Source organism: Olea europaea, chromosome 15, assembly GCF_002742605.1.
Source record: "Olea europaea var. sylvestris chromosome 15, O_europaea_v1, whole genome shotgun sequence".
Taxonomy (NCBI): domain Eukaryota; kingdom Viridiplantae; phylum Streptophyta; class Magnoliopsida; order Lamiales; family Oleaceae; genus Olea; species Olea europaea.
In genome coordinates, this window is record NC_036251.1 from 9,201,655 (window position 1) to 9,213,220 (window position 11,566).

The following is an 11,566-nucleotide window of genomic DNA, read 5'->3' on the forward strand; positions in this document are numbered from 1 at the left end:
CTACTAGCTATTTGACATGTTTCAATTTTGATCTTCATTCTTCTTGTTACTAGCCAATTAATCTTTCATGTCACTCCCTTTTCTCTCGCATTATTAGGAGGGTTTTCAAATGTATAATTAAGTCTATATATAAAAACAACAATTTTGAGTAGAAAATATGTAAATTTGACTTCAATTATGGAAATGTATAATAAATTTTAGCTTATATATACTATTCCAACTTCAAATATTAAATTTTTTTTTTAATATCTCAATTTCTTTCCATATCAATCCTTTGAAAATGCATTAGATTTCACATCTTTAGTATATCAAAAAATTAACGAATTCTCATTGACTTCAGTTAAGCAACAATAATCACACTTGTAATTAATTTGTACTGAAGTGTTCTAAATTTAGAACTTAACATCATTCAAAAATTTCATCTATTTAATTTTTTATAATAACAGACACAACAGCCAAAACAAAATCATAGGAAGAACAAAAACAAACCACTGTAATTAATCCAAAAACAATCACAAATGAAAGTAAAAGGTTATGATTTATGATAGAGACTTAATTCCTAAAGTTGGGTCCAGCAGCATCATCTCTAGGAGGACTGGAGCTAGTCCCACCCATTTGTAATGTTGTATCCTGGTTCTTTTCCAGTTCCTCCATTCGGGCCATGATGTCCTGAATATTTTGCTCAGCCAAACGTCCCATTTCGATTATGTCATTTAGAGGGACATTTTGCAGATTTGACAAACCAGCCATGCACTGGTGCATCAGAATCTCCATGTCAGTTAATCTGTTAATCCTTTGAAGCTTTTCAGCTTGTTTATGAGACTTCTAAACCCTTTGAATCGTATAGGATTCCTGATTGAATAGTCTCTGGGTTTGTTCCATTTCCGGAAGTTCCCGAAATCTGGAAATAATTTGCTGAGCATCAAGTAGAGATGGCCAAACTGTTGGCTGAGGTTCGTAGGCACTATATATTATAATGCAACCCTGTATATCACACAGGGTGCAAAGTTCGTTTATCTTGTTCATTATTCCCTTCTTTCTCTTTTTAAATGGTGCCCTTTTCTCTGCATCATTGGCAATATACTCGAGCTTTATTTTTCCTCTAGTCATTTTGAGGGATTATTTTTGGAGGGTGAAATGGTGTTGTATACATTATTTTTATTTCCAGAAGATGGTATTTATAGATAAAAGATTGGATTATTGATTGAATAGCAATTGTTTATTTTCCTTTCTTAAATATTCCACCATTTAATCTTCATACAGCAAGAAATATAATCATACGGATAAAGATTTTCTTGGCTTTCTTGGAAAGTGGCAACTGTCTTGTACAAGTGAAATTAAAAATTCGTCAATACGAGATTATGAATATTCCAATTTAGCTACGAAAAATAAGGAAAAATAATTCAGTAATATTAAGTGCATAGAGAATGCTAAAATAGAAAGTAAAAAAGTGTAATTTTTGTAGGCAATACAGTGTATTCAAAATAATTTGAAATTAGGAAAATACTTGCACAAGAAAATTAGAAGAGTAACACAAAAAGGGGTGTCCTTGGAATTAACTTAATGCACCGACATCAATATTACATATATCTTCAAACATTTACAATGTGATGAAATGAAAATAAATAAATAATAATTTCATCACCTTCAAACACTTACGTTAACCTGTCATTAGATATGCATTTGATGAGTATGTTTGGAAAGAGCAATATAATTTAATAAACTGGGTTAATAGTTGTAGATGTGATCAAAGCAACAATAATTTAATGCAATTGTTTGTACATCGTTTATGTTGTGCACAAGACTTCAATAGCAAATATGAGTTATAGTATAAATTCATGAGATGCTTTATAAAAATGAAAATGAAAATGAATGGCCATGAAATACCTTGGTAACATATCCATGATCACCTGCTACATTTTGTATAAATAATTGAAAATTTAAAGACGCTTTATTGATTTGCCAGAACACTGTGGAGAATCAGGTCAATACACATCTCAGGCTTTTATGATAATCTAAGGGTACTAAGAAGAACTATTGGTGATTTGAAATTGGGATCGGTGAAACAATCACATAAGCCCTAGCTAAAGCGACATGTAAGAAAACACAATAAAGCATGTGATCAACAAATCATCGATTCCTATATATATATATATAATTCTGATTGGATCGAAAAATTGAAAGCATCATAGAAATGATGATGATCCCGTAGAACAATGAAAGTTCGGCAGCGTCTATGAAATTCTCTTATTTTCATTCAAGAGTCATATAGAAAACAGTAAAGCTATATTGCAAGTTTATATAGCAAGTGTACGAAGTAAAACCTAACTTTCGAGAGACATAATTGTCATTATATAACTAAAGTAATTGGAAATAAATAAAACTTAAGAAATTACCAAAAAAAACGTTAAATCTATGATGAAAATTTAAATAATTAAAATCTAAATGAAAAAATGAAATCTTGCAAAAATCCTAATTGTCCATTCATAATTAAATTTGTTGGATATAAAATAAAAAATATGAAAACAATGGAGCCATTATAAATTATGGCGATCCTATCAATTGACTTTCACCCATTCAACACCTACATTCCTCCTCCATAATACTTTTTCTAAGTGATATATATTGAATTGTCGATCATATGTCCAATTAATCACACATGTCAAACCAGTACAGTAAAATTTTTATGTCCTGACAATATAGTTTGCGACATAAGAAACGTTATCGCAATATGTAATTTAACATGACACGTTTCTGGACAAAAAAGCACCAAAAGAAAATATAAGCCTACATAAAAAATTGTGAACTATCAAAAAGAAATAAAGATTGTTGCAAAATACATGATGGGAAGCATGCAGCCAACATATTGTTTGGTGGGAAATTTGTGGCAATAAACTTTCATTTCTTGCGACTAATTTTTTGTGATGGAATATGATCTACTGTTTGCGACAATTAATATTTGTTGCTTAAAATCTAGGGATGGAGGAAAAAATTACCTATGTTTGTCATTACTCTAGCTTGTAAGGATGGTGAAAAAGAAAACGTGACGTCCACATTCGTTGTGTATTTGTCTTTTTATAAATAATATTTATCACAATTCTATTCTACTACTTTTGTAAATAAATGAACTGAAAAAAAAATTTTAACATTCAAAATTCGATCATTATGATTGTATTTAGTTTTCGAGTGAATGGCCTTTCTTGATTATTATGATCCAAAATTCTTAGACGGATTTGGATTGAAAAATATAAAGCGTCATAGAAATATTGGGGATTCCATAGAATAACGGAAGTTCGTTGGCATCTATGAACTGAGGGAAGAACACAGCCTGAGTAAAATGGCAGGCAACTGTTGAGTACTTAAACATCCTTAAAAAGCTACTTGTAATGTGACACAACAAATTTTCTCAACATAAAGCAGATTGGATTTCATTATGATTTGGATTTCATTGTGATATGAAATCATGGAGGATAAGAAAATTATTTTCCGTGTCGGAGAACAAAAACCTCGTTGACGAAAAAGTTATGGCACTGCTGGGAAAAAAAATTAAAAACTAGGTTGATGATTGTAGTTTAAAATAAATTATTTTATGTGATAAATATATTAAAACAACATTTATGTAATTTTACTTATTGCTATTTAATTAAATAAAAAATGAGGAAAATTGTAGTCTAACTAACAAAATTCGTAGTGGCAATATAATTACCTTCTTATTTTTTCTTTTCAATTTTAAATAGTAAAACTTTCGGCACAGATTCTCATTTTTTTGGTAATTTCTTAATTATTTTTATTTATTTCCTAATAATTTAGTTATATAAGGACAATTAGGTCTTCTAAAAGTTTAGGTTTTACTTCGTACACTTACTATTTAAACTCTCATTGCAGCTCTATCATTTTTTATGTGACATTTAAATAAAAATATGATTTTTTTTCATAAATGCTGCCGAACTTTGATTATCTATGGAATCCAAAATATGCTATGATGCTTTCAATTTTTCTATCAGAATCAAAATTCATAGGAGCTGGTGATTTGTTGATCACATGTTTTATTACGTTTTATTACGTTTGCTTTATGAAGGACGAATTCAATTATTTTACCGATCTAGTATACATATCACCAAAAACCCTAACGTTCATGGTAAGCTACCAATAATTCTTCTTAGTACCCTTCGATGACCAAAAGAGCCTAATTATTTATACAATTGTTATAATAATTTATGTAGAGGGTGATCACGGATATGTTACCATGGTATTTCATAAATTTTTATTTTTATTTTCACAAAATATAGCATGAATTTATACTACATCTCATATTACAGTCGAAGTGTTGAGCACAACGTAAATGATGCGTTAAATTATTGTTGCTTGAGGATGATCACATCTACAACGATTAACCTATTTTATTAAATTAAAATTGCTCTGTTTTTCAAAACATGTTCATCGAATGCACATATAATGCACAACTGAACGTAAATTGAAAACTAGGAACTGATATATTTTCTAAGCATGTAGGTGATGAAATTATTTATTACATATTTATTTTCATTTCATTGTATTACATAAATGTTTGATGGTATATGTACTATCGATGTCGGAGCATTAAGCTAATACAAAGGACTCCGTTTTTTTTTTTGTTACTGTTCTAATTTTCTTGTGTAAATAATTTTCTAATTTTAATTTATTTTGGATACACTATAATCTCTATTGCCTCCAAAATTATACTTTTTTCCATCCTATTTTGATAATGGATTATTTTAATTGGAATATTGATAATCCCATATTGAAGAATTTTAATGGATTGTTTTCCTTTTTTTTTCCATAGCTAAATTGGAATATTGATAATCTCATATTGACGAATTTTTTGTTTCACTTGTACAAGACAGTTGCCACTTTTCAAAAAAGCAAAGAAATGTTTATCCATGTGATTTTATTTCTTATTGTACGAAAATTAAATGCTGAAACATAAAAATGGAAAATAAATCATTAATAATAAATGCTAAGAGATGGCTAAAAAGGAAAGTAAAAAAGTCTGATTTTAGAGGCAATGTAGTGTCTCCAAAATAAGTTAAAAAAATATTTAAACAAGAAAATTAGATGAGTAACACAAAAAAAGGTGCTCTTCAACATCGATATTACATATACCTTCGACCATTTACAGTGTAATGTAATGGAATGAAAATAAATAAGTAATAAATAATATCATCACCTGCACGCTTAAAAATCTCAATTCCTAGTTTTCAATCTACATTCACCTGTGCATTAGATGAGCATTTGATGAACACTATATATATATATATATTTTTTTTTTTTTTTCCTTTCTAATTTTAGGTACATAAAAGACATCATTCAAACTAAGGACATTTCTAGAAGAAAAATCTAAGTACCATAGTCCCTTTGTCCTTGATTCTAAAAGAAGAAGCATTCCCCATGAACATACATTCTCCATCATTAACAGGAGTAAATGAAAGTATGCACCTATTGTGTAGCAAATGTACTTGATAGCTCTAGAATCTATCCACCAGTCTATCATGTTACTTACTTGATTAACTTCTATCACCAATGAAAAAAAAAATTATCATATCCTCTACTGCACGTGCCTGATTCTTCACTGTTTTTCCTTTCCTACTTGAGTAGTCCTTTGTAAAGTGACCTGGTTTACCTTAAAAATAAATAAATAAATAAAAATTTTCTTTTAAATTGGGGTTTAGACTGATTGTTTTTCCTTACAAATTGCTTTCCATTGTTTTTGTCTTTAAAGTTGTGGCTCTTCATAAAATTTTCAACAAATTTCTTTCTACCATTTGTTCCTTTAACAAGATTAGTCATGGAACCCGAATCTAGACTCTCCCTTCATTTTGTCATTCTATTTTCTTTCTCAATTCTAATTCTAATAATCAGATTCTCTAAAGACATTTATTTCCTTTTGTGCTTCAAACTATTTTTATATTCTTTTCAAGAAGGTGGGTAATCTTTCAATAATAGCAAACACTTGAAAACCCTCACAGATTTTTTACCCCTCAGCAGTAATCTCAAGAATTGTAGTCTGTAATTCTTCAACTTAAATAACCACCATTCTAATGTCATCCATTTTAAAATTTAGAAATTTTTCCACAACAAACTTCTTAGGTATAGGATCTTCGGTAGCATATTTCTCTTCTAAGGATTTCTATAATTCTTTAGCAAATTTACATGACTAATAAACATCATATCAATCTAAAGTCAAGATATTCAGCACTGTACATACTATCCCTATGTTTCCAACTAGTTAAATCTTGTATTCCTTAGTAGTAGGCTTATCAACAATTGCGGTAACACGTTTATTAGATTCAATAGCACCCACTACTTTAAGAGTTGATAAATAAAATCGTGACTTCATTTGCCATCTGTTTTCCCATCAAATAATTCAGGTTTTTTAGAATCTTTAGGAACAGATGTGACTACTTTAGACTAGCAACTGATTATAAACGGAAATTTCACTTTAGGTTGTTGAAAAATAATTAGTTGCAAAAAATTGTAGAGCTGTAAAATGCATAAAATAGAACTTATCGATTAATCTAGTCTCGTGATAGCATGGTGTCCTAAAATAAAATTGTCCATCTTTATTGCTGCAACTAGTTAAATCTTGTATTCCTAAAGTCAAGATATTCAGCACTGTACATACTATCCCTATGTTTCCAACTAGTTAAATCTTGTATTCCTTAGTAGTAGGCTTATCAACAATTGCGGTAACACGTTTATTAGATTCAATAGCACCCACTACTTTAAGAGTTGATAAATAAAATCGTGACTTCATTTGCCATCTGTTTTCCCATCAAATAATTCAGGTTTTTTAGAATCTTTAGGAACAGATGTGACTACTTTAGACTAGCAACTGATTATAAACGGAAATTTCACTTTAGGTTGTTGAAAAATAATTAGTTGCAAAAAATTGTAGAGCTGTAAAATGCATAAAATAGAACTTATCGATTAATCTAGTCTCGTGATAGCATGGTGTCCTAAAATAAAATTGTCCATCTTTATTGCTGCAACTAGTTAAATCTTGTATTCCTAAAGTCAAGATATTCAGCACTGTACATACTATCCCTATGTTTCCAACTAGTTAAATCTTGTATTCCTTAGTAGTAGGCTTATCAACAATTGCGGTAACACGTTTATTAGATTCAATAGCACCCACTACTTTAAGAGTTGATAAATAAAATCGTGACTTCATTTGCCATCTGTTTTCCCATCAAATAATTCAGGTTTTTTAGAATCTTTAGGAACAGATGTGACTACTTTAGACTAGCAACTGATTATAAACGGAAATTTCACTTTAGATTGTTGAAAAATAATTAGTTGCAAAAAATTGTAGAGCTGTAAAATGCAGAAAATAGAACTTATCGATTAATCTAGTCTCGTGATAGCATGGTGTCCTAAAATAAAATTGTCCATCTTTATTGCTGCAACACGTATGTACAATCACTTTCATGATACAACGATCAAATAAGCCACTTGTGTAGTAATCACGAATGGTTTCAGAACACTCAAGTATCCTCTAGAAAATATATATAAATATAAAACTCAAGTATGAGAAATTATAGAATACAAAAAATGATAATTTCATTTTTGATGTAATTTTTCCAAAAATAGATATGTGTTTATATAGCAAGAATCGATATAACAATCTCCACGATCTAGAAATATTTACAGTTTTAAAGTTATCTGAAATAGATCATATTATACCGATTAGTTTGACACATTAAATAAATTCGAAAATGATTAAAATAAATAAATAAATATTATTTTGGATACTTATATTCGCACAACAATTTTTTATGTCAACATCGCATTTTAATTACAGGATAGGTATTCAATATTTGCTTGCTTTCGCTTTTATGTACTCGACTTTTTTCTTATTGCATTGTTATTCTACCTTAAATTAATTAACATATTTTATATTTTAATCCAAATATTCTACTTACTTGCATTGAAAACAAAGACAAATATTTTGTTTAACTTTTTTAATTATTTATTTATTTAGATTATAAGATACATGTCTTTTTCTTCCTCATAACAAATATTTTGAGCAAAAATTATCTCTATAGACAAGATATGAAAATTAATATAAGGTAGATAATAAAAAAAAAATTTAAAAAAAGTTTAGAACTTAAATGTGAAAACAAGAAAAGTTTAGAGATATTCATTGTAATTAAAATGTGAAGTGGGTAACAAATATTGAGGTGTCAATATATTTATCCTATTATTTTAATTTAATCAAAGAAGCCCAAGAAGGAAAGAACACTAGGCCCCAACGCTCAATCAAAGAACTTTTAATTATCACATGGGATGTGAACCTACATCATGGCTTTCCATACAAACTCCACACTTTTCACCAATTGAACACTTTGACTAATTTAGTTATTTTTTTTTCAAATAATATATTTTTGTATAAATATTTAACATATATTGTGCATTCTTTTGTGGAATTATGATGACATATAAAATATTCGTTGTTTCATATTCAGGATAGCCATAATTTTGTTTCGAGTAACAGAAGCTTTAATTATGGAGTAGATGCTGCACAAATTTCTTGCAAAATACTCGGTGCCTTTTATAAAGTAGGTAAAAATCTCTCCGAGGGACAAATAAATACGCTTTTCCCAACTTTGCCTTTTAATCATTTAGCTAAATTTAAAACTACTGCTTTTTATTTTTTTAATTTGTTTAAGTATATTAGTTTATTAAACTAGGTTATTTTTCTCTCTTTTTATTTAATGTGATTTAATCTCATGAAGTGTTTTGTTGAAAGTAACATTTTTTCAGTATAAAACAAACAAAATTGATTCAAAGTTTTAATAAAAGTGAATATACTAATAAATATAAATTTCAGCTTTATTCAATGCCAAGTTTCATGCATTTTTAGCAAGATAATGATTATATTTAGCCCCTATTTGATAGGAACTAAAATTCATATTTTAATTCAAGTTAAAGTCAATAATTAATTTAACCACATATTTCATAGGATACATAACTTTTGAACCACAAATCCCATCAACTTTTATCAACATTTACTAAAAATCTAATTTTAATCTCTACCAAACAGAGACGTAATTTCCTAGTGATCATATTACGACATTAAAGATAATAAAAATTGTAAATTCTTAAACATTATTCTATGATTCTATTTTTTTACAGTCACGTAAATATTCAAATGCCGATTAATTGTAATTTGAAGTTATAGGCCTTATAATTAAAAACAGAGAAAGAATCTTTTGTAATAAGCAAAAATAAAGGAAAAAGATAGTTAAAGAAATAATAAAATATTTAAATATAGCATCACAATGTTCGTGGGAGAAAAAAAATCCTACAAAAATGTGCATTAAATGCAGTGACAAAAATATACTAAAATGAGTTGCAAAGAGGAAAATATCAATTAAAAGCTTCGACGAACTCTCAATATTCAGAGCAGAAATAGATTTTATAAATTTAGTAGACTCATTATAAAAAAATTTCCCGCTTGTTCAACTTCTGCTTACAATAAACTACAAAATTCATTGCACATCAAAAGCAGGTGCAAAATCATTTTCTTCTAATTTCTCTCTATCAAAACTCATTCTCTCTCTAGGATTTCTCACGATGACTACCAATTTCTCTAATTACGTGTACAAAGTTCTTTTATTTACCAAGCAACAGCTTTTTGTCATGCACAATTTTTATTTCTCACCCCATTTCCCCCTTTCTACATGTTGGGTGTTGAAGCTCTGATAACAGATTGTTAGGAATGTGACTCAGATTAGGCGATTGAAGAGGCGTAATTAGATTTTTACTTGGTAAGGAAATCTAATTACATCCAACAAAAGGAGACAAAATAACCAATCTTGCCATATTGTTGGGATCGATCGAGTCAGATTGAGGTTGGAGGATGGAACATTTAAAACAATTGATTAGATTCGACATATTCTTGACCCGAAAAGGAATCTCATTTCGCTAAGTACCCTCGGTGTAAAAGGGTATAAATTCTCTAGAGGAGGTGGAGTCTTGAAGGTCCAAAAGGGAGTCCGAATTGTACTGGAGGGATGGAAAAGATCTCTGTTGTACATTTTGCAAGGGAGTATAGAAACTGTTAGGAGACATTTGGACAAGTTTAGTACTGTGGTAGAATTTCAGTTTGGTATAGTACCTCTAGGGTTGGGCTTTGAGTTAGTTCAGAACACTGTTAGGAAGAGTGTTGGCAATTATGCGTTGCCACCAATTTTAGCGAGTACACTGTGTTCAGTTGCTGGGTAGGACTCATTGAGCGTAGGTAGGTGGTGTCAATTATGTCTGTGATGCTTTTGGGGATGTTGAAGGTTACAATTCTAGCAAGGGGCCTTCTGATCAAGCATCTGGATTGGTTCTTGCTACAAGATATGTTCCGGCCCCGTGTAATCAACATTAATTCCTCGGTGGAATCGGAAACCCTAAGGATTGGATTCGTGTGTCGATTGTGGACACTGGGCAAAGGACAAGTGTTTAGTTTGTATGGAGTGATTACTATGTTGAGGAGATCAGTCAATTCATTTTGTTGTAGACGGATTTGAAATCTAGGAGTTTCATTCGTTGCACGTGTTGAGGAGTCTAGTTAATTTCGATGTAGACGGATTTGCAATCTAGGAGTTTCGTTCATTACACTGGAATTTGAGTCAAAGTGAAAATTGTTAGGAATGTGACTCAAATTAGGAGATTGAAGAGGCCTAATTAGACTTTTATTTGGAAAGAGAATCTAATTGCATCCAACAAAAAGAGATAAAATCATGTTGAAATTGGGTCTCCTAATTGTAATATATTTTTTTGCCTTTTGGGTTTCTTCTAGGGTTGGCTTCTAAATACAAGGCTCCTCTGTCAGTTTTATTAGATGTAATAGATAGAAACCAATTGCTAGATTGCTTTGTATTCTCCATATTGTTGATTCAATAAACATCATTCCTTCGTGTTAATCCTTTTGTTCCTCTTTACAATTTAAACATTTTTTTTTGGTGTGTGATATAGTATATTTCAATATTGTCATATAATCTCATTCCTTAAAATCCGATTTGGAATCAACATGTGTTATTGGAGCAACACTACACGTCACATTCAATTCTTGTGTTAATTGCCTAATGTCAATGTGATTCTTTAACTTAATTGAATTATAAAATTTTCATCTATTTACGGTATTGGAACCTCTACTTTATACATATATTATTTCTAAACATTTTCTTCTATTTTCAAAATTTTGAGTGAAATCTAACAATCTCGACACAAATTTTCTTAATCACAACACATATTCACACATATTTAATAGTACATGTCATTATTTCTAGATCAATTGTCAAAGTTCACTGTTGACTCCACTATTTATTTGACTTTTTTCCTATTTTGATCTTCAATATTCTTGTTACTAGCCACGAGATCCCTCATGGTCACTTCATATTCTCTCGCATTTGTAGGAGGGTATTTAAATGTATAATTAAGTATATATATAAAAACAACGATTTCACTATTTAGAATACGTACAAAATTGTTTCACTGTAATTTTGACTTCAAATGTAATAAATAAATAAATAAA